Source organism: Coenobita brevimanus, chromosome 56, assembly GCF_032717465.1.
Source record: "Coenobita brevimanus isolate Jiangsu-jjx chromosome 56, ASM3271746v2, whole genome shotgun sequence".
Taxonomy (NCBI): Eukaryota; Metazoa; Arthropoda; class Malacostraca; order Decapoda; family Coenobitidae; genus Coenobita; species Coenobita brevimanus.
In genome coordinates this window covers 31,519,917-31,544,284 of record NC_137009.1, presented here as the reverse complement: position 1 = coordinate 31,544,284, position 24,368 = coordinate 31,519,917, and the positions used below count along the sequence as shown (strand labels likewise).

At 44.4% G+C, this 24,368-nt stretch overlaps 1 pseudogene; it reads right to left on the bottom strand.

Annotated features, from left to right (window-relative positions):
- Positions 1–850: 850 nt before the first annotated feature.
- Positions 851–24,368, bottom strand: part of LOC145401686 (casein kinase I-like) — a 34,267-nt pseudogene continuing 10,749 nt past the window's right edge.

Sequence of the window (24,368 nt, the reverse complement as noted above, 5' to 3'; positions counted from 1 at the left end):
ACATGAGAAAGAGAACGTTATATATGGTGCTTGGAAAGAATGCATTGAGCACAATGAGAGATATGACACCGCAGGATGCATAATGCTAACAGCAAGAACTCGATAGTTACGGATTGATCATGAAAATATTAGTCTCCCATGGTATGAACACCATGCAGTAATTTTCTATGAAATAAACAGACTACAGAGCCTATAGTGATGGTAGACTCTAACATTATTTTGGTATTACCGTATTCCTAACATTATTTTGCATTGCTTTTCTCACCATTACACCAGTTTTAATGATGTTGCCAAGTGATAGGAAATTTTGTATCATACATTAGCCGTTGCATCGCCTTGTTTTCTATACATCTTCCTGCTTGGCCTTCATGGACAACGTTTCAGTGTTGGGGCTTGTGCTGAATCGACACATAATGACGCAAAAAAAAAGTGAACTTATTGTTATGATACATGTTTACTTTCCTTGTTCTGCGTAAGTTTCAGGAACGATGTTCACAGTGTGTTGGGCTTGGCAATAAATGATAAATATGTCCGAAATAAAGTAAAAATGACTCAGTATTCGTAAATGCGTGGTAAAATTTTGATAACACTTCCTTGATTTTCCGACTAAACCCATATTCATGCTCTACAACAAATATAGGCTATGGCACGATTTCGGGCAATTTCATGAAAGAGTCGACTAAATGCAGTCATGCCGAACAGATTACCAAACTGATATTGTAAGGAAAGACACAACGAGTATGTGTGAAAATAAGATTGAGGATAAGGGTGAGGGAATGTTTATGACGGAGACAGAAACTATATGTGTGTATTTGTGTGAAAATGTGAGATGCAGCAAATACACTTGGTCTCAGTGTTGGTGGGGCTCAGTGTGGGTGTGAGTGCGGGAGAGGGTGTGAAAAGTTCGGCGCCAGTGATCGTAGTCTGGCTCCTCCTCATAACCAAGATTTCTGCTGTAGTGCAGGAACTGACTGAACTCCTTCGGGTATCTCTAGAGTACCCTGGCCACCTTCACCCTCTTGAGTCTGGCCGCCTGACTGTGGTTCTTGGCCCCTACTCCGGCCCACGGGAGGCGGCCACGCAAAAGCTTCATTGCAGTGTAGGCAAGAGACTCGAGGTCGTCACGGCGTGACCCCTGCACCCCTCTGTGGCCTCTGATGCTCATATACTGCAGGGTGCCTCGCCGACGCACACCTGAACGAAACCCCAGGTGCGACCCTGCATCATCGCGGTACCTGACGGCCAGTCCGAAGTCGATCAGGTAGAGAGGGACGGGGACGTGTGGGTGAGTGTGGTAGGTGTAGGAGGGGTGTTCCAGGACAAAGTTGTGAGGCTTTATGTCCCTGTGGATGTACCCTGCCTCGTGCAAGCCTTTAAGGAGGCCTAGCATTTGAACCACCAAGAGGCTCACCTCACCCACACTCAGCTTGCCACCCACCCCAGCCGCCACCACCTTCAGGCTGGGCCCCTTCATGTCCATGGTGAGGGCGTTGTGGGTGTCTAGGCGCATGAAAGTGTGTGGGTCGGGGGCCAAGCCGCGTCCCCGTACTGCATGCAGCACCTCCCACTCGTTCTCCAAGGAGGACCGACCGGCGCGCTCCACCTTGAGTGCAAGGGAAGTGTTGGTGTTGAGGCAGCGGGCCTGATACACACTGGCATACCCGCCCTACCCCAGCTGATCCTCCACCACCAGCTACCCACCCAGGATATCACCTGAAGTTAGGTTCAGGTGTCCCGCCATCACCAACGCTAACAGCAATACAAAAAATAATTAGGGATAATTATGGAGCAAATGAAAACCAGCCTGAAAACATGGGTAAACGTAGAATAGAAATAAAAACCAGCTTCCCTCTCAGCCCAAGCATACTCTCTCCACCAGCCGTCCAACCAGTGTCTCGCCCACCCATACGTTCATGTGCACCGACATCATTGTAGTTGTTTTACCTTAACTTGGCTTTGATATCCGTCCTTTTGCAGCTTAGTTCACGTAGCTAAATGACACAAGATAATGCTACTGGTGTACATATTTCCCTCAGCACTTCTTCGTGACTAACATAATATTTTAGTGTTAAGCTATTGCTGCAGCTGAGGATTCAAGACGGAGAAACGACAATTTTAAGCCAACTTTGTGTAAAAAGAATAAAACGCAAACAGTAGATTATTGTACAGGAAATTAAAATAGGAAAATTTTTTAAAGTACTGGGACAACAAAGGAAAATAAAATAAGAACCAGAAAGTCGGATCAACACATGGGGCCAAGAGGAAAATTTAATCGGAAAATCTACTTAACATATGCGACAGTGAATGAAACAAGATGAAAATAGCTGGGATCATGACGAAAAGAAAATGCAAACACGGACATCAAACGCCGAAGCAAACGAAATAAAAATAGGAGGGACAATGAAGAGAAAATGAAAACCAGAAAATCGGTTTGACAGACGGCGTAAAAAAGGAAAAAAAAAAAAAAAAAAAAAGCGAAAAAGGAAGAAAGGAAAAGAAACACTGAGATCATGGTTAGCTTGTCAGGATTCAGGATTCCAGCGGCGTGAATGAAAGTGTGTATGACTGTGTGGCCCATTTCACTGGATATGCGGTAAATTTCTACTTCTCTTACGCCCTCCTTCCTTCCTTTCTGAATCGTACCTCGTCCCACATTTAAGTGAGAAGAAAGGTCAGGATGATGATGATGATGATGATCATCATCATCAAAATGATCATGGAGAGGAGGAGGAGGAAGCCCATGCCCCTCATATAAATAATAAATAAATAAATGTGAACAGATGATTTTGTACATCACCTGGAGATAGGATTTCGAATGTTTGGTTGCTGTGATTATATGGCTGTTTTCACTGGGCATGCGGTTTGATCTCTCTCTCTCTCTCTCTCTCTCTCTCTCTCTCAACCTCACATCATCCCGATTAAGTGATGTCAGTATTGTTGTCGTTGTTAATATTGTAGAACACTTTGAAATCAACCTTAAATAATTTCTCCTACAACATCCATATTCACAGCGTATTCTTTCATAACCCCTCGCCACCCCACCACAATTCCAGTTCATCTCACTCATCTCTTTGTCCTCAGCACCTGCTTCCTTACTCCCCTGAAACTCATTCGTGGAGAATATTTTGAAATAAACCTTCACTTCTCTCAAGTCACTAAATCAACAACACTCATTCTCCAGATACTATTTTCCTTCCCCGATCTCAGTCCCCACCAGATTTCCACCCTATCCCACTCACTTCATTGCTCTCCACCACTGTTGGTAATGTGAAGGTGGATGGAATAGTTGGTGAGTGGGGTGTGCCTGCTGAGATAGATGAGAATGGGAGTGCGTTAGTGGACATCTGTGCTGGGAGGGGGTTGGTAATAGCCAATACCCTCTTCAGGCATAAAATGATCCACAGGTATACATGGCGAGTGATGAGAAGGGTGGGTGGTGAACTGAATGAAAGGAAGGCAATGATTGATTATGTGTGTGTGGATGAAAGGATGCGAAGATGTATATTGGATGCAAGAGTTTATAGAGGTTGGGGGAGTGGCCTTTCTGACCACTACTTGGTGGTGGCCAGAATTAGGATGCAAGTAAGATGGAGGAATAGAAGAAGGGAAAGACGAGAGGAAGGAGTAGTTGCAAGGAGAGTGGAAAGGTTACAAGAGGATGAGAAAAAGGCAGAGTATAAGAGAGAAGTGGAGGAACGATTGGGCAAATATGAATTGGAGCAGATGGGAGACGTGGAAGGTGTGTGTAAGATATTTACAGAAGAAATATGTGCAGCATGTGATGTGGTGTGTGGAAGGAAGAGAAGACGGAGGGGGTGCAAGGAACAGCGTGGTGGACTGAAGAGGTGAAACAGGCTGTGGCACAAAAGAAGAAAGCATACAATGAATGGATGAGAAATAGGGGCGTGGAAGAAGTTGAGAGGCAGAAGAGAGAGTTATATGTGGAAAGGAAGAGAGGTGAAAAGATTAGTAAGAGAGAGTAAGAAGAGAGTGGATGAGGAATTTGGAAGGAATTTGAGTGTAAAGTGGAGGGACTGTAAGAAAATGTTCTGGAGAGAAGTGAAAAGAGTAAGACAGGGTGGAAGTGAAGTTAGCAGGGGAGTGAAAGATAAACATGGTAGATTACTAGTGGAGAAGGAAGAAAAGTGAGCAGATGGAGAGAACACTTTAAGGAATTGTTGAACGTAGAGGATGGAAGTAATGCGAGTATAAGTGGCTGGGGAATGGCTTGGAGAAGGAGGAGGTGAGAAGACAGGTAGAAATCAGTAGGATAGAGGTTGTGGAAGCAATGAAGAAAGTTAAATCAGGGAAAGCCCCAGGAATTGATGGAGTGTGTGGTGAGATGCTGAAGCATGGGGGAGAGATAGTAGTAGAATGGATGTGGAAGATGTGCAGATTGGCCTGGGAGGAAGGTAGAGTCCCGGAGGATTGGAAGTCAGGTATAATTATTCCCTTGTACAAAGGAAAAGGGGAAAAAGAAGTGTGTGGTAATCATAGGGGCATTTGTCTTCTTAGTATAATAGGAAAAGTGTATGGTAGGATACTTATAGACAGAGTTAGAGAAAGAACAGAGAAATTAGTTGGAGAAGAACAGGGAGGCTTTAGGAAGGGAAGAGGTTGTGTAGATCAGATATTCATTCTTAGATCTTTAGTGGAAAAGTTTCTAGAGAAGGGAAAGAAGTTGTATGCGGCTTTCATGGATTTGGAGAAAGCATATGACAGGGTGGATAGACAAGGATTGTGGAAAGTGTTAAGAATATATGGAGTAGATGGGAAGTTGTTGAATGCTGTGAAGAGTATGTATGATGGTGCTAAGGCTGCAGTGCGTGTGGATGGTGAACTAAGTGAATTTTTCTCTTTGAAAGTTGGTTTGAAACAGGGATGTGTCATGTCTCCATGGTTGTTCAATCTGTACATGGATGGGGTAATAAAAGAGGTACAAGGTAGGGTAGTGGATGTTGGAGTGGCCCTGGTGAGAGAGGATAGTGTTTGGAAACTCCCTGTACTGTTGTTTGCAGATGATACTGTGTTGTTGAGTGAAGATGAAGGGGAGCTGCAAGGCTTGGTGGATGAGTTTGAGAGAGTGTGTAAGAAACGGAACCTAAAGGTGAATGTAGGGAAGAGTAAAGTGATGGTCTTTGAGAGAGGTGAAGTCAGTGAATGTATAGCGAGGTTGGATGGTGAGGAATTGGAAAATGTGAGTACGTTTAAGTATTTGGGTAGTGTGATGAGTAAGGATGGAGGTTTGGAGGGTGAAGTGCTTGAAAGGGTACAGCAGGGAAGAAAGGTTGCTGGTTCCTTGAAAGCAGTGATAAGAAACAGGGAAGTAAGCATGGAAGTAAAAAAGTTACTACATGACAGTATTGTGATACCAACTCTAACGTACGGAAGTGAAGCTTGGACGTTGTTGGAAGGACACAAGTCAAGAGTGAGAGCAGTGGAAATGAGTTATTTAAGAGGAGCTTGTGGAGTCACGTGGAGAGACAGGCTGACGAATGAGGATATAAAGGAGCGTTGTGGTGTTGATGTGGATGTGATAGGAAGCGTTGTGAGGAACACACTGAGGTGGTTTGGCCATGTGGAGAGGATGGAGGGTGAAAGACTGACGAAGAGAGTGTATGTGAGTGAGGTGGAGGGTGGAAGAGGGAGGGGGAGACCGAGGATGAGATGGAGGGATGGGGTGGAGAGGTATATGAGAGAGGGGGGTGTGAGTTGGGAGCAGGGTAGTGAAATGGCGGGGGACAGGGCGACTTGGAGGCGATTTGTTTGTGGCCACCCCAAACGGGATTGAGGCGTCTGGCAATAGATAGATAGATAGGATCATTTTCAGCAATGGCGACCCTCCAAGGGAGGGGTTGGGGGGAAAGGGAAGTCATAGCGAGCAGTTTACAGCTGGGTGATGTTAACACTTTTTTTTTTTCAACCTTGGAAGCCAGTATGTGGTCATATGCAGCAGGTAATGGATGCTACACGAGTTAAAGGCTTCAGGATGCAGTATTCCCTGTATCGTAGATGTATGGTGTGCGTCAGCTTCAAAATTTCCCCGTAATCGCGAGCTCTAAGAAACCACAATTCAAAATTTTTTTGTATATGACGTGAATTTCTAAAAAATAAAGTCGGTTTATTTCAGATATGTCATTAACATAAAACCATACAAGATAATTAAGCCAGGTTGGCTAAAAATCATCAGGCATTAAGTTTTGGGACAATATGACCAACTTTGCAACCTAAGCCTTCCTCATAGTGTGATGAACATTGTCTATAGGTTGCAGGTAAATTGCTGTTTTTCTTAACATTAAGAAGATAATAATAAAGGTTACGTTTTTATTCACTTTCTGAATTATATGTAAATTCAATATATCCCTCGCAGCAACAATGAACACCCCGTATTTGTTTTGGTTATTATGGCCCACGGTGGGTCCATCTGTATCGTCTGTTTCCATGGGTCGTCGTTGCATACGGGGATGTAAAACCCCTCAAGCCTCCGCAGTTCAAACACTGCTCTCCACGCGCTTTTCTTTAATCCTCCTATTACAGTTTCTTGGAGTAACTCACGTCACGCCGTCGACGAACTCATTTATTTCGAAATATTAAGAAATCAGGCGATGATGATGATGATGATGATGATGATGTAAGATACAGGTATAGAGTACATAAATAACATACAGTCAAAATTTGAAACTCCAGAGGAACACTTTGATATGGTGACATCGATAAATCCATGTGGCTCCATAGGCTATTTATACAAACGCCCCTCAGTTCCCTCCCTGTAGCTAGAGAAAGGGACGATGGACTGCACCAGGAGGACAACTTTAGCCTGCAGTCCTCTGGGTGCACGTTTGAGATGAACCTGGGAATACAACAACAGAAACAACAAGAAGCGGTGTCAAGGCACAGCAAACCCGTCTCCGGCAGTCATTTTTGTGCTGACGTAAAAACAACAGGATATCTAGTCAAAAATCACACATCTCATTATTGGAGTAAATCGGGTGAAAATTGACGATTTTATGCCCATTTGAAATTTTAGGTCCGACCCACCTGACACTGACCCCCCCTACAGCTAACGGAGGGGTGACCCCCCCTAATGTAATGAGGCATGTTATAGGATGCGGATTTGAAAGATGCACCTTTAGGTTTTGGTTTCATGTCGATATGACGAATTTGAAAAGAGTTATAGGAAAAGAACTATTTTTCCTTACATTTTTGGGGCCTACTGCCTGGGCCTTTGCCCAGTTTGGCCCCAAATTTAATAAGGTGAACAGAACGTCGTAGCTCATCATCCCTGTAATTTCAGTCAAAATCGTACCAGTAGTTTTCGCGTAAAGTTGTTAATACACAAACAAACAAACAAACAAACAAACAGACAAACCGAGTGAAAACAATACCCGTCCCCTAGCCTCTCCGGGGCGGGGACGGGTAAAAACAACTGCTGCTACAAGTACTGCTACTACTACTTCTACTTCTACTACTACTACTACTACTACCATTACTACTACTACTACTACTACAAGAAAATATTAACGCACCATGTAAAAGAATAAATTTTTAAGGAAGAGGTTGTTGTTGTTGTAGTCGATGAACCCCAATCCGTCTGGCCGAGCAGACTCATCAACTGCAGGCAAACTGCTGCTCCAGAAAGGCTGTCCCGTGCGATGAACTGGTGTTCCCTTGCGAATGACAGCACCTCTCCACAGAAATGCGCGAAGAAAAGTGTGGAGGTTCCTGGGTGGACGCCACATTAGCGTCTCTCCAGCCAGATAACAGTGGGACCATATTAGGCTACACTTCACCCCGCATTTTGATTATATGGTCACCACCCAGCGTTGTAAGCAGTTTTCTGTTTAACAGGAAACCATTAGGTTTGTCACTCAGTGGAGAACCACCTGAAGTGGAAAGAAGAGTAATAAAAAGTGACAGGAAGGAAAGTGAGATGTAGGAAGAAAGGAGCGCAAACTCAGTGACAGAATGAGAAAGAGGAATTAGACAATACTACATCAAATGAGTGGATGATGGTCGCCACCTCCTACCCATGTAAGGAAGAGGTAATAAATTATAGGAAGCGTCCTGAACCCTAATACTATGATGACACATTTCAGTGTTATCCCTGCCGTCTTGGGATGATTTCATTAACACAAGGATACGTTTCCAAGACTGGGGAGGTTAGATATAGCCTTCAATAATTTCATCATTGTCAGTGTTCCTAACTTGTGGAACATCATGTGCCGGTAGCCCAAGTAAGATCTCGTCCACACCAAATGTTTCCTGGTACGGAAGGGGTTCTGCTTCATCTGTAATCAATATATATTCTCGCCTGTACCCACCGACGTCCAGTGAAGCTATTTGAGTGGGTTGTAGTGATACAGAAGTACCATACATATTCGTCCGCGCCAGTAAGCATTTAGGTGAGGACGTGGAAAACAAAAATCATGAAAAGGGTAATCCCAGCAGCACCGAAAATATCCAGCACAAATGTATTACTTCAGTCGCAGCTTTTCCTGAAGTGCTTGTATTGTACAAAAACTGCATGACGTGCCGTCCAATTACATACCCATTTTACTTATACTATTTCCAGGAGATTTTATTCAGCGTACGAGACTTCTAGTTGGAGGGGTTACAGATAATTATCATTAAACCCTTTAATATGAAAAGCCTTTCCGAAAATGAATGCATTTGTCTGGAGATTGCAAAAATAAATTAGGAAATCACGTCACCATACTGAAAAAAATAAGCCAATCCCAGTTTCATAATATTGCAGAAAAATCGACAGCTCTGACTTGGAAGATTTGGTTGGCATATTATGGTTGTTTCCGGTTCATTTAACGAAGATTTTTTTGGCCATGGATCAGAAAATTGCCGAAAAAAATGTGCAGATTGTTAAGCTACTGAGATGTAACATGGATTTTGAGGACCTGAATGATGTGTGAATTTCGTGGGTCATTTCGCTGGATACAAGGTTGATATATTTCCCACTTGCTTACTTTATTCCCATATGTGAATCATGCAAATAGTTCATGCCATCCTTACGTGGGAAAGGTTATGATGATGATGATGATGATGGATCAGAAACATGGAGCTTGCGGTAAAACTGGTTTATGAAGTTAGGAGTGCTGAATCCTGATTTTTTATTTTTCCAATTATTTTGAAAGGGAGATACCTGAACTACTAAGACAAGGGAACACACACAGTATAGGGAGTGAATTGGTCATGACGGAAGAGAATATTTGTGGAACATATGTCGCAAAGCCTCCATGTCCCGTAACCCTGCATGATTTTCGTTGTGTTCAATTTTTTTTTTTTTTTCAAAATATAAGAAAATCTAGGTTATACTAGGTTACGTTTGATTTCTTAGGATCAGGATAGGTTAGTTTTTAGTTAAGTTAATCTGCTAGGCTAGGGAAGGTTACATTAGGTTTGAGTAAAGTTTATAAAAAGTTATCGAAGAATGGTCATCCTGGAAAAATTAAACTCAGCGCCTAGTGTAAAAATGGCATGCTCGTACTGCACGGAAATCTGCTTCCTGGACCCAGTGTCGCCAGGTGTGACTTGTGGCGAAGATCCGTGCGATGTCGTTTCCTCTGACACCCAGGCGACATACGTTCTTCTCTTTTGTACCTGTCACATAATCCTTGAAGTTCTCATGGCCGAGAGTTAAAGTTAAATTAGATTAGGTTCGGTTCGATGAGGTTATGCTAAGTTAGCGTAGGAAATGTTCAGCTGTTAAGTAAGATTAGGTTTGGTTCGGTTAGGTTAGATTTGTTTAAGTTTGATCAGAATGTCAGGACCAACTGCCTAGCCCCGGGCTCCTACGCTCCTTATGGGGCAACGTAGGATTGGATGATGGATGGATGGATGATTAGATTAGATTAGGTTAGGTTAGGTCAGGTTAAGTTAGGTTAGGTTAGGTTAGCCTAAGTTAGGTTTGGTTAGGTTAGAGTAGGTTAGTTTTATTTAGTTGAAGTTAAGTTAAATTTGGTTAGGTTAGGTTAAATTGGCTTACGTTAGCGAGGATCGTCAAATTCCCCCTACTACACTCGTTCCTTTAACAGTCCCGGATACAAGATCGCAGGGGACCCTAACGCTCAATCCGCAAACTAGGGTTCACGCGACGCTCGTTCCTAGAACCAAGGTGGCATGGAGACTTGCGTTTTTCACTGAAGTAAATGGACAACTAGATTCCCAGAGTGACGGGTCAGAGATTGAGGGCAAAATACACACACAAAGAGCAATTTGCAGACGAAAATGTAGCCTGTAGGCTTGGTGTTGACTAGGGAGGTTGTGTACACTCCACCCTTAATCACTTCAGTCTGGTGATTTATTTAATCAGTATATATCGTTAGACAGGTCAGAGTGAGAGTATTATGCACACACAAAGAACCAGATGCATTGTATAGGCTTGATGCTGGTGTGGTGGGAAGTTGTGTACAGTTGACCCTTAAGCACTGCAGTACTGAGAAATACCATTTTTATTTTTTTTTCATGCTTGCAATCTCCGGGGGATTTTATTCAACTTAAGAAACACATTTTAAGTTGGAGGGGGTGGATATAGCCTCAATTAACCACAACAGTACAGGATACCTCCACAAAGTTCAGTAAAATCGTTTGGCAGAGGCAAAAGGAAAGCGAAAAATGCGTCATCTCACTGAACTGGTTAATCGACTTTAATACGATGACATCTCTTCACATTCTATTCTTGTTAACTTCAAATAATTTATTTCATTTTTTTTTTTTTTTTAGATTCCTCATCTTGTAAAAAGAATGTTGGGGGCTACGTTCAACTCCTTCATTTTCGAAAACGCTTTCCTTGAGCAGATTAAGTCGTCAGGAGATATCAAGAAGGAAACTGAAAGTCTTCGTACTGAAAGAGTTAGCCAGTTTCGTAGGGTTACTTCTGCTAAATTCAGTTTCAACCGATTTTCCTTCTGCTCCAGTCCTATTACTTACGTTTCATTTTGTTTTTTTGCTGCTTTCGTACGACAATTGTCATTTTTAGAGAAATTTCTCGAAGTGCGTTGGTCAGATATACAGTAGTCTTCATTAACCCTTTCACAACAAGACGTCTTCTTTTAGCTGAGGAAAAATTGCCTGTATGTACTTTTTTTTTTTTTTTAACATTTTTGGCCTATCGACCATTGGGGCCAAAGCTCCTGGTCATGAAGGCCATATATATATATATATATATATATATATATATATATATCCCATTGGGTCCTGGAACTCCTGTGCCAGGGATTTTGCTGGAAGGGCGCTAGGCGTACCACCCTCCGCCTGTCGGCTCATAGTCGCAAAGCTCACAGATCCCTACCCGGAGGTTCCCTTCTTTATTAAATTCTGAAAATGCCCAGTTTCGTCCAATATTGAGGACACTGGGTGCCAATGGGATATATATATATATATATATATATATATATATATATATATATATATATATATATATATATATATATACACACACATACACACATCCATGTATATATACATACACACTTTCATGCACACGTACATATAATATATAGTAATTTTCATTTTAAATTATATTTTTTATTTTTTTTCTTGTTTTTATATTTTGTAGACCTTACATTACTTATATAATATAATGCCTAATCTAAAGACCCTAAAGACCCTAAAACTAATCACCCAAGAGACAAATGGCTAACCTATACTAAATCCTAAAGAGACAAATAACTAGACCTACACTATTGGTAAAATACCTCGACCAACAGAACACCATCGACTGCAAATATGTAATGCCTTTCTACATTACATACCTGCATTCATCACCTGGCGACTGTCAGTCGAGGCACAACCTATTATAGGGGACATCAGTATATGAAAAAGAACCAGACGAGTCAGGAACATTTCCATATACGTCAGCTGTCGGCCCTAATTAGAATAATTTAAGCAAGATGGTATAATGTATGTACATAATATGGACAAAAAGTGAAGGACCTCGCCCAACAGACCACCATCAACTGCAAGTGCCAATACCTTTCTGTATTGCACACTTCCACTCGTCAGCTGGTGACTGTCAGTCGAGGAACGGGCTTTAATGTAGGGGACATCTATATTAGAAATAGATCAGTGGGAAGGAGGAACTATTTCAAATATGTCAACTGTCAACCCTGCTTTATAGTACAATATATACATATTTACAATCGATAAAAACCAAAACCATATAGTAAAAAAGTCACATCACTCTGATCACTCTGGTCTCTCTCAGGAAAGCCATCAATTTATCAGTCATAACAATGTACCCATCATTGAGGATGGTGGAAAGGGTGAAGGGGACGTCTGCTGCGCCGCAGTAATATACAACAGATGCATGTTTACGAATCAATCGCCGATAGCACAGGATGATATGACTGATAGATAACACCACATCACATATGTCACAGTGCGGTGGGAACCGTCTTTCCATATACGGTTTCGTGTGTGTTATCACGGTGGCATTGAACCGTAATCTCACCAATAATTTTTCCTGAAGGCGACTGAGACGGTTGGCAGTATCCCAGTCGCCGAGGTACGGCTTACAAGTTGGAATATTAAGTCTGGTCCCCTGACCTTGCCTGTGTACCAAAAATTGAATGGAAAAAACGCAATTCGACTGAAGATGTTTAGGAAAACTTCTTGTACTGGAGGGTCTGATGACTGATAACTTACAGATCCTTTCCAGGGCAGTGGAATATTTTTCCATTCCAGAATTCGCAAACGCAATGATGAAGAAGTAATGGTAGAATTCATTCAACTTAACTTGAAGGAGATTTCCGTGTTTTTGCAGAATAGTTCCCGGAGTTCAGTAACGGAATAGATCAATACTACAAGTTTGCTTTGGCACTTTTCTTTACTAGCGTTGCGTTCTAGGGTTAAGCTGTTACAGTTCATCATTCAAAGTGATGAGATGGCAATATCTGTCCAAATTAAAGTGCACTGAGTAGAGAGAGAGAGAGAGAGAGAGAGAGAGAGAGAAAGCCTCTGTGGTACAGTGGTAGAGTGTGCGATTCGTACGCGGGTGAACCAGAGTTCGCGCCCCGCCAGGGTAATAAACTTTGGGAGTGTTCACTCGGCCACGTACTGCATTGGCGGACACAAGGGGTGCTGTGGCTGAACCAATGTCACTTACTACAAAAGTATGCTTGCACCCAGTCGGCTTACGCGGGCCGATTACACTTGGTTCACAGACTACACACACATCCAAAGCCACTCCAAGACTACAATTACACTTAAAGCACTTTTAACCCTACATACAATCTCTACCAGACAGCCTAAGCCTCCTGGTAGAGATACATTGGCTGTATCGTCTCGATTTCGGTCGGGATAGGCCGGTCCTGCAGTGAATACTCAAACGGCTGATGATGATGATATACCCGTCCTGTATGAGACAGCCTTAGCATGTATTCAATATGGACGGTGGGTGTTAGCGCCGAAGTGGTGACATGTAGAGAGGTGTATGGAATGTAGGAGGACTACTGGGCCTTGATAGCAGGCTGTGAAGCCTATGCCCAGAGTCGAACATACACACACATTTTATATATATATATATATATATATATATATATATATATATATATATATATATATATATATATATATATATATATATATATATATATATATATATATATAAAACTCCGTGTACAAACAGCTAGATAAGGAGTTTATTACAAGCTCACAGTAAAATAGTCTACCCTTCTCGGCTGCCCGATATCAACTGATGCAATAACGCCGTCTAAAGGCGTGGGAGAGCATGCTGACCTAGCAAATTTAGTGGGGGCATGTATGCATTGTGGGGGAACATATATACATCGGGGGTAGACATATTGTGGAGGGAGTACACTACTCCCCCGGGTAGCCGAGATGGTGTCGCCTGACACCAGGAGTTAAATGGCGGGTGATTATAGTAGTAAGGCAGGACCGGGGAGGTTTGTACAAGGGGTAAGTATGATACAGGGGCAGTCGGGGAGACATGGCCATTTTGAGGGGAGGGAATTAGAAGGATATATACATATAAGATATACAAGGAATAATAGGTACAAATCCAGTAAGGGTCGAAGGGATATATGAATATAATGGGAATTACACAATAATAGTTTGATACATGATAAACAAGGAGTAGATATGAGAGTTCTATTGTTGTTCTTCCGTCATTTTTTTTTTTTTTTTGTATTTTCTGTAGGATACACTGTCACTCAGTAATGTATGAAAGAAATACCATCATTTTCTAGTAGGCAGAGTGCTGTTCACAGTTTGGTTAATTGTCAGATGGCATTCCTAGTCACTGAATGTGAGGGCACTAAGTACGGGGAGTTTCTACGTCGTGTGTAGGGCGTACTATGCCTGTAGCGACTCTGATTTCCTGGAGTCGACGTTCCATTTTTCTGACACAACAATGCACTGCACAGATGATGAGTAGAAAACCTATGAAAGCGATAACCACAGGGGGAAACACAACTGTTGGATGAACCCATGAACGGCTGAAGGCCAGAGAAAATTGATCCATAATGAAATCACTGTCATTGAGGAAGGTGAGCATGCGCAAGTGAGAGGAGGTGATGGTAATGTTGGCAGATGGTAGGGTTGAAGGCATGTCGATTGGTTGAAAGATGTCATAGGAGTGTTTACGAACAGCTTGGTGATAGCGAGTGGCGTAAGTGATGACGGACTCCGAAGTGACGGTACAATAGTCAGGTGCTTTGCAGAGACCACTAGCGGGGACGGAGCGAACGGAAGAACCAGGACACATGATTGTGACAGAGATGGGAACAGCAAAGAAGAAGTACTGGACATGGTTGAGGTGAGCATGGTGGACCGGGAGGTCAGGAGCTGGGACAAAAGAACAGGCTGAGTAGATGGAATGGTTGCGAACTAAAGCAGACTCACAGGGTGTAGCACTGCTAGGGAAGATAGCGAAAAGGTGGGCAGCACAGAGACGAAAGGTCGGAGTAAGGGAGGAACATTGCTGGAGGTCTGTGGAAGAAAGGAAGGCAACGGAAAGATGATCATGGGAGAGGAGGAAATATTCTGAAGGAACAGATACCTGTAACAAGGAGTTGTTGAGGCGGAAAGGGAAGGGAATGATGTGGAAAAGGTTAAAGGTCATGGCAGAACGGAGAGGAATATGGACGACGACGTATGTAGTGAGAAGAGTGGCTTCGAGAACAGGATAATAATATTCAAGGGAAGAGTAAGGGAGGACTGGGGAGAGACCGAAGGTGGAGTGAGCCCATTCCAGGACAGAACAGTGAGCTGAGACAGGTACTAAGTCGGCAGTGACACGTCCATTGATAGCATCGACCAGGATACGAACCAAGGTAGAGACTTGAGACAGGAGAGAGTCAACGGCCAATTGGAGATTATCCATGTTGAGTTTGAGGTAGAAAAACTGAGAGATAACGTTGAGATCTGAAAGGTGGCGTTGTAAGATATCGGTGAAATTGTTTAGAGTGGACGTGACTTCATTGAGTTGGGTCGTGAGCTTCTGTAACATAGTGTGTTGGATTTTAAGGACTCGGCATTGTGATTCTAGGGCTGAAGCTAAATGAGTGAGATCAGATTTGAAGCCAGAAATATCACGGGCTGTAGCAACGCCAAACAAGCCACTCAGAATCTCACCGCCGAAGTCGAAGACACCTCGTTTCACACGAGAACGACCCACGGGTGTCTGAATGGAAAATGTGTCATTGAGCTCAGTGAATCTGTTACTTATGTATTGCAATTGCCAGGAGAGTGGGAGGAAAAGGTTATAGAGATACTCATTCGGGTTGTGTGTCCCCATGAGGGCCGTGAGATGGTTCCTGATTCCGTGGAGCTGGTGCGCGTAGGCAGGTAGGGCAATGACTATGTCGGCCAAGGGCGCAAGATCGTAGCGCAAAGAGGCGATGTCGTCGATGAGCATTACCTCGCCTCCCGAGCCGACCAAGTCCCCGGGACGTACTCCACCATCGTCCTGACCTGACCCAGACCCCAGGAGGGTCAGCACTGCCAGCAGGGAGATCGCTAACATCGTACCTAGAAAATCAGGGTAGAGTTAATGTTGGAGGTCGTGAAGAGGTTGATGGGCAGAGTGCAGTTTGGACCGATATTGATTGATTGATGAATGAGCAGGTGGAGATGGAGAGGAAGGAGACTGAGGGATAGGTGGAGACAAAGTAGATTGAGGGATGGGAGGAGGGGAAGAGGGGGCAGGAGGTTGTGTAAGTGACTCTTCCAACACGAGGCCACGGGGTGCTCGCTGTAAGTCATCGACGTGGACCCATCTGGTGTCCCTAGTGGACAGGTCCTGGAGGTGAAATTTGTTGCCTTGTTGAGTGAGGACGCGGTGGGGCCCTGTAAATTTGTCATCCAACTTAGAGGAACGCGTATGGGAATGATCAAAGACAAGATCGCCTACATTGATAGTGATAGGAGAGGCGGACTTATGTTGGCGCTGCAGCATGTCCTCCTGAGAGGAAGCCAAAGTGGATTGGACATTCTGGTGGATTGTCTGGAAGTTGGCCAATTTTAGTTTAACATAATCATCCATGTTGTAGATGGGGTCTGGCTTTGAGGATAAGAGAGAGTATGGGAGGTCCTTGTCAAAATCAAAGAGGACGAAGCAGGGAGATTCAGCAATGAATGCACTGATGGAACTATTGACGGAGGATGCCACTTGGGGAATCCAGTCATCCCAGGACGAACTATGGGAGCCTAGACGTCTGAGGCACTCTAAGATTTTACAGTTGTGGCGTTCTACAAGGCCATTGGAAGCCGGATGGTTAGGCACGACATTGCACTTACTGATATGAAGGTGGCGACAGATCTCATCGAGAAGGCTATTGTTGAACTCTGTACCGTTATCAGTAAGAATGGTATGAGGGGTACTGAACGGGCAAATTACGTGATCTACAAGGGCACGTGCAACGCTCTTCGCGGTCTTATCGGAGAGGGGAACGAGGACACAGTAGTGGGAGAAGTGATCGACCGCTACGAACAAGTACTCAGCGCCAGATTCTGTGAGAGGTAGTTTTAAGAGATCGATTGAGAGTTTCCCATGGTCGTGATGGGATTGGGTATTGTAAGAGAGGTGCTGGTAAGCCGGTTGATCCTTTGTGGCGGTGGCAGGAGAGGCAAGAGTCACAGTGGGCATTGATATCGTGGCGCATGGTTGGCCAATAGTATTTGAGACGTGCTTGGCACAAGCATCGGTCTTTACCTGGATGGGAAGCTTGAGGAGTATTATGAACAATATGAAGAACCTTCGGTACCAGGGCAGTGGGGACAACAAGTTGGCGTACTTCGCGACTGGGCATATCTTTGCCTGTTAGCAGTGTTTTCCTGTACAAGAGATCATCATCTAGCATGAACTCATCTAGTGATACTGGCAGAGTAGGTAAGGTCGAGGCATCGCCAGATTCTAGGAAATAAATGACTTTGGACCACATGGGGTCTTGGCGTTGAAAGTTTCGAACAACTTCTGACGTTAGTGTAGTATTTTCAGTTACTTCAGGCTGCAGTGATGTTATAGCTGCTGCTACGTGACGTGAGAGTGCGTCTGCGACTACATTCAACTTGCCTGGTACATATTGAAAAGTGGGATTAAAGTCCTGGATGATGATAGACCATCTAGCTAACCTACCTGTTAGGTTGCGATTCTTGAACAAACCACATAGTGGAAGGTGGTCTGTTTGGATATGCACTGGATAACCATAGACTATATCTCTGAAATGTTTCAAGGACCAGATTACCGCTAGCGCTTCGAGATCTGTGACACTGTAGTTACGTTCAGCGGTTGTAAGGGTGCGACTAGCATACGCTATTACGCGCCTCCTTGATGCTTCATCGAGTTGCATCAAAACGGCACCAAGTCCAGTGCCTGAGGCGTCTGTGCAGAGAAGGAAGGGCGTGGTATAATCAGGGAACGCTAGAATAGGGGCATTTACAAGAGCTGTCTTTAGCTTTTGGAAGGCCTGTGACTGGTCGTTAGTCCAAAGGGCACATTCTGCTTGAGTAAGTGGGTCAGAGGAGCGGCGATCTTCGCATAATCCCGGATGAAGTGACAATAATAGCCACTGAGGCCCAGGAAACTTCGTACAGCGTCGGTAGTGGTAGGTTCTGGGAAGTTAATAATCGCCTTAGTTTTATCCTCATTAGTATGAATGCCTTGTGCATCTACTACATGGCCTAGGAATTTGATTTTCTTTCGCATGAAGTCACATTTACCGAGATTGATTTTCAGGCCTGCGAGCTGGAGGCGTTCAAAGACTTGCTGGAGTTTGGTAAAATGATCAGGGATGGATTTACTCACAACAATGATATCATCTAGGTAAGCAAAAAGAGAGTGTCCCATCATACCGCTGAAGACTGAATGGATAAATCACATGAACACGGAGGGAGCATTTCTCAGACCAAAAGGGAGTCTCTTAAACTGAAAATGTCCGGAAGTGGTGCTAAAGGGTGTAACTGGGCGAGAGGACTCTTCCATTTCGACCTGCCAGTACCCGCTGAGGAGGTCTAAAGATGAAAAGACTACGTTATTGTCACCAAGGGATTCTAGCAAATCAATGAGGACTGGTAACGGGAAACGGTCTGGAACGGTGACAGAATTGACCTTACGATAGTCGACTACTGGTCTAAAGTTGCCGTCCATCTTTCGTACTAAGAAAAGTAGGCTATTCCATGGACTGACGGAGGGTTCAATAATGTCCTGGACTAACATGTTCTGTACCATTTGATCTGTTTGCTTTCTCTGGCTGTGAGGCAATCGATACGCTGGTATGTAAATCGGCTGAGTTCCTGATAGTAGTTCAATCGTATGTTTGACAGGGTCTGTTCTACCCATCGGTTCACCGGGTAAGGCAACCACGTTTATGTACGAGGTCAGAAGGTCGAGGAGTTGAGGCATATTTTCTGGGAAATCTGTGCAAGTGAGATGTGAGAGCATATCGGGTGAATGCGTCGGCGCAGATCCCATAGAGTTAATAGTACATACACCGATTGGCGTATCATTAGTCTGAATAGTAGGAATTGAGGAATCCTGGCACACCTTTACGGCCGCTGGGTATACTAGGAAGTCTCCAATCTTTACACTACTTTTAAGTTTTAGTGGAGCATTTGTGACATTGAGCAAGTACAGGTAGCATAAACTGTCCTCTAAGACTGTACACCACGCTGACTCATAAGTCAAGCCATTCACACAACACGTCTCAGGTAGGGTTAGTACATCTACTCCTTCTTTCGCACCGGCAACACAAACAGAGACTTTGGTGAACTCATGCGGTAACAAAATTGTGGACGTATTCGTTACTGCACGTTTCGTCTCTGCGTGTTGGAGAAGATCATTCAGACTGTGTGAGGTAGGTAACTGAGACATGTCTGAGTCAGCGATAGTATTGTCGGGAGAGGATGTAAGAGCTATATTCGAGGGCTGAGATGATGTATCAGGGGACATTGAGGAATTTATGTCCTTGCTCGCAGTCAGTAAAGGAATGATCTCTGTATTCTCAGATGATGATAGTGGTGGTTTGGGCTGGGTTGGACTTTTTGGTAGTGATAGGGACAGAGGTAATTGAAGGACTGATTTGATCGTAAGAACAGGACGGGGACATTCCATAGTGTAAACCGGGAATCCAGAAATGTCTATACTACCACAAGCAGGTAATAATGCAATGGAATGTTGTGCCATGGTGGAGAAACCAATAAGGGCATCTGCGGGATACTGCAAGTCATTAGTGACATGAAATTCAATGAGGATAGGGGGCAAAGCTCTGTGGAGTTTGACTTCAAGGGTGACTCTTCCCTTAACCTTAAACTCTGAGCTGTTTACACCACATAGGCGAATGTCTGGTGGTTCTAGGAAACTGACGTGGCTGTGATGGCGATGAATAATTTGTAAGGAATTTTCGGAGTTGAGATTTACTATAGATCCTGTGTCCAAGAAGAATGACGTTGGTATGTCATGACTGCTTCCGAGAATGACTAAACCCGAGGATGTTATGGGACCTACATGGCGGATGGGGAGTTGGGTTTCTGGTTCTACGTGATATTGGTCCGATACGGGCGTGGCGCTTCCCCCGACTGTGGGCGGTTGAGGTAACGACATTCCTCAGTGGTGTGAGTCGTGCTTGATTTGTGGTATTTGCAGTGTGGACGACGTGAGCGGGAAGGCGTACGCTGTCTGGTTTGGGAGTGAGGACGTCTGTATGTACGGTCGAAACTGGATGCTCGATGTCCAGGATGACCACAGTACCAGCAAAGAATCGAAGATTGTCTGTTCCGTCGGGCGCTAGATTGACCACGACCTGCGGAAGGAGAGCAATGTGTGGCAGGGCTGCCGCGTGTGGTGGGACGGGAGCAAGATTGGTTTGGGGTAGTGGAGGTGTGACAGACTGAGGAGGGCAAGGGTTGGGTGGTGCCCTGACGTGTGTAGTTCGAACCTGTTCTTTCATGAATGCCTTTAGTGACCTGAATAATTTTATCTCCTGGATTGAAACCGATTTCCAAGGCTAGCTCTCGCTGTTTAGAAGTAAGCCAGTGAAGGAATCTGAGGTAACCCATTAAGTCAGCAAAGTTGGTGAGTGAAAGCATGGGAACGCCATTCTTGTCTTGTAACCATTTCGTGCCTACCAGTAATTGGAGCATCTCACTACTAGTTGCTTTCATGGCGGCGGCAGCTTCGCGGAGCTTGGCATATTGCGCTGGGACGCGCAAGTCCTCATCTAGTTGGTTTAGGAGATTAATGAATCCCATGAGAGACGCGGTATTTGAATGCTGGCAACAAAGGCTGATGAGTTCCGTACGAAAATCAGCAAAGGTACGAATGCTATCGAAATGTCCTGCACGGATCGCAGATCCGATGTCTGATTTACCGTGATGCAAACGACTGAGGAGGTAAGCTACTTTGAGCGATTCCTCGGTAATTTGTCTATTATTTATTTCTATTTCGACTTCTCTGAGGAAATCATAGACAGACCAAGTTGGGTCCTGGCCGGTAAATTTGGGACGATTGGCATCGTCGAGATAGATAGACTGTGGAGGGTTGGCCATGGCTGGAAGTGTAGAAGTGGCGGCAGGAGAGGTGTGGGAGAGAGAGAAGGTAGTGGCAGTTAAGGGTGAGCAAGACGGGGTATGAAGGGAGGCAGGAGAGAGAACGACAGGGGAAGGAGTAGAGGAAGAAGAAGGGAGTGTAGAGGCAGGAGTAGAGGAGGAGGTATCTGGATTTACGAGGGTACGACGGGTAGTAAGTGAGTCTGCGGTAAGTGAAACGGGAGTCTCAGGTGCAGGGCGGTGGTACTCTTTGCCACTTCGTAAATGAGTGATTGTGTTAGAGTCGGCAGACGGGGTATGAGCAGGTGATGTTTCCGGGTCGAGAGGGCTGGTGGTAAGCGATTGACGTGGAAAGTATGACATTTAATGCGGCAATGGAAGATGAAAGGATGAAGATGGATACGTAGGTGGAAATGTATAAATAACAATGGGAGAATGGAATACACTACTATCCATTTCAGAGGCGGAGTTGCGCTGTTTTTCGCAAATATCTCCTAAGCGAATCGTTTGATCAGTATGATATTTCAACACAGTACTTTTGACATCCGGGCCTAATTTATGACCCTTAAACCATACTGCTACATATGTTACATTAGGAGTTTACTGAAGGATATTAAGCCTAATCCAGTCATCAAATCTAAGGTGTTATACAAAATCGGACGAGTGCGACTGTGTGGGGTAGCTCCTCCACTAACACCCTGAACAACCCTCTGACCATTCCTTCCCTAACCCCCAATATCGCGTTCACCCCCTCCCCGTTTCCCTCTTCACTCCCACTCACACCATCCCTCTTCCATCTTTGCACTTCCGTTTTCGTTTTTCATTCTAATTGCATACATAATATTTGAATATGACAGTAAGTATATACTTATCATACATTAGTAATATTATTTAACACAGTTACCTACTGTTGTGTGTGGCCATGAAAACCAGAGTGGGTCAAACGACCATAAAATCATTGGCTAATTACGTTGTTATGCCCGTTTCATTACCGATGTATCTACGGTTACCAAAAATATGAAGTCAGTTTTGTTTTTGGGCAACCAGATAAAATCGTTCATGGTTGCTTTATTTGTTCATCTTTTATTTTTAATAAGCAATTTATGCTTTCATTGAATATCCTCAGTCTCCCGTATCGCTTCCTCCCTCTCTGAGGAACCCCCCCTTCCCCTTCCCGAGGTTATGACATCAGCAGGTACAGGGGATAGAAGGGGGAGAAGTAGGGGTAGTTAAGGAATAGTTTGGGAGGGTGTTGGGGGGGCAACACTTTCCTTCGAATGCGTCAACATGACTAGTCGACTTTCTGTTATTTTTCACGAGTAAACTCCTCACATAAAATAAATAGCAATATGGTTTAAGGGTCATAAATTAGGCCCGGATGTCAAAAGTAGTGTGTTGAAATACCATACTGATCCAACGATTCGTTTAGGAGATATTTGCGATAAACAGCGCAACTCCGCCTCTGAAATGGATAGTAGGTGTGAAAATGAATGAAGGTGCGGGCATGGATGGTGTAAATAAAATGCGAAGGATGAGATGGATAATAAATAACGTAGGTGAAGATGAAAACGGGGTAATGGAAATGAGATGGAATATTTACAATAACCAATCTGTAGAGAAAATCAAGGATAATCTCTATAGAAAGGAAAGATATACTACAGTTACACAGTAGAAACGGGAGTGTCGAGATGTGTGACGTGCAGGGTGGCTGGGTGTAGCTGGGCTGGGGCGGGGCTGGGCGACGGGGCGGGGCGGGGCGGGCCGACGGGGCGGGCGGGGCGGGGCGGTGGTGGAGAGACAGCTGGGCAGAGAGGAGAAGAGACGCCAACGATGAATCACCGGCAGGGAGTGGCGGTCTTAGGAGGCTCCATAATGCAGACCAGATGCGGGCGACTGAGGAGGCCGGTGGTGGGTGGTGAGGCAGATGTCGGCGCAAGGCAGGTGTAGAGCTGGTGAGTTGCAAATGCAGAGAATGGTGGTGGGCAGGCAGCGGGCAGACAGTGATAAGTGGCACCGTGGGGGCAGGAGCTATGATGAGTCCGGAACAGGTGCTGGGAACAGGTGCAACAGGTGCGTAGGTCGGCGACGGTGACACGTGCGGTCAGGAACAAGGCGTATGGGTGCGGTGGTTTGAGAGGTGAGCACTGGTGAGAAAAATGGTACACTCGAAAAGCACAGCCAAGGTATAGAGGCACGGAGGAGGGGCGAGGCTGGCAGATGCGAGGCGTCGTGTATCTTGTTGCATCACTAAAAATCCAAGGAGGCGGTCAGAATGTGATGGTTCGAAACACCGCTGCTACCAAATGTAACTTGCAATACTTTGGTGATAGAAACTCCGTGTACAAACAGCTAGATAAGGAGTTTATTACAAGCTCACAGTAAAATAGTCTACCCTTCTCGGCTGCCTGATATCAACTGATGCAATAACGCCGTCTTCAGGCGTGGGAGAGCATGCTGGCCTAGCAAAATTAGTGGGGGCATGTATGCATTGGGGGGGGAAATATATACATCGGGGGTAAACATATTGTGGAGGGGGTACATATATATATATATATATATATATATATATATATATTTGTAACTTGCTCTTTGGTGATAGAAACTCCATGTACAAACAGCTAAATAAGGAGTTTATTACAAGCTCACAGCAAACTAGTCTGCCCGTCTCGGCTGCCTGCTATGAACTGATGCAATAACACCCTCCTCAGGCGTGGGAAAGCGTGCTGACCTAGCAAGTTTAGTGGGGGCATGTATGCATTGGGGGGGGAGACATATATAAATCGGGGGTAGACATATTGTGAAGGGGGTTCACTACTCCCCCGGGTAGCTGAGATGGTGTCTCCTGACACCAGGAGTTAAATGGTGTTTGAGTATAGTAGTAAGGCAGGACCGGGAGGTTTGTACAAGGGATAAGTATGATACAGGGGCAGTAGGGGAGACATGGCCATGTTGAGGGGAGGGAAGTAGAAGGATATATACATATAAGATATACAAGGAATAATAGGTACAAATCCAGTAAGAGTCGAAGGTATATATAAACATAATGGGAAGTACACAATAATAGTTTGATACATGATAAACAAGGAGTAGATATGAGAGTTCTATTGTTGTTCTTCCTTCATTTTGTTTTTTTGTTTTTTTGGTATTTTCTGTAGAATACACTGTCACTCAGTAATGCATTAAAGAAATACCATCATTTTCTAGTAGGCAGAGTTCTGTTCACAGTTTGGTTAATTGTCAGATGGCATTGGTAGTCACTGAATGTGAGGGCACTAAGTACGGGGAGTTTCTACGTCGTGTGTAGGGCGTACTATGCCTGTAACGACTCTGATTTCCTGGAGTCGACGTTCCAG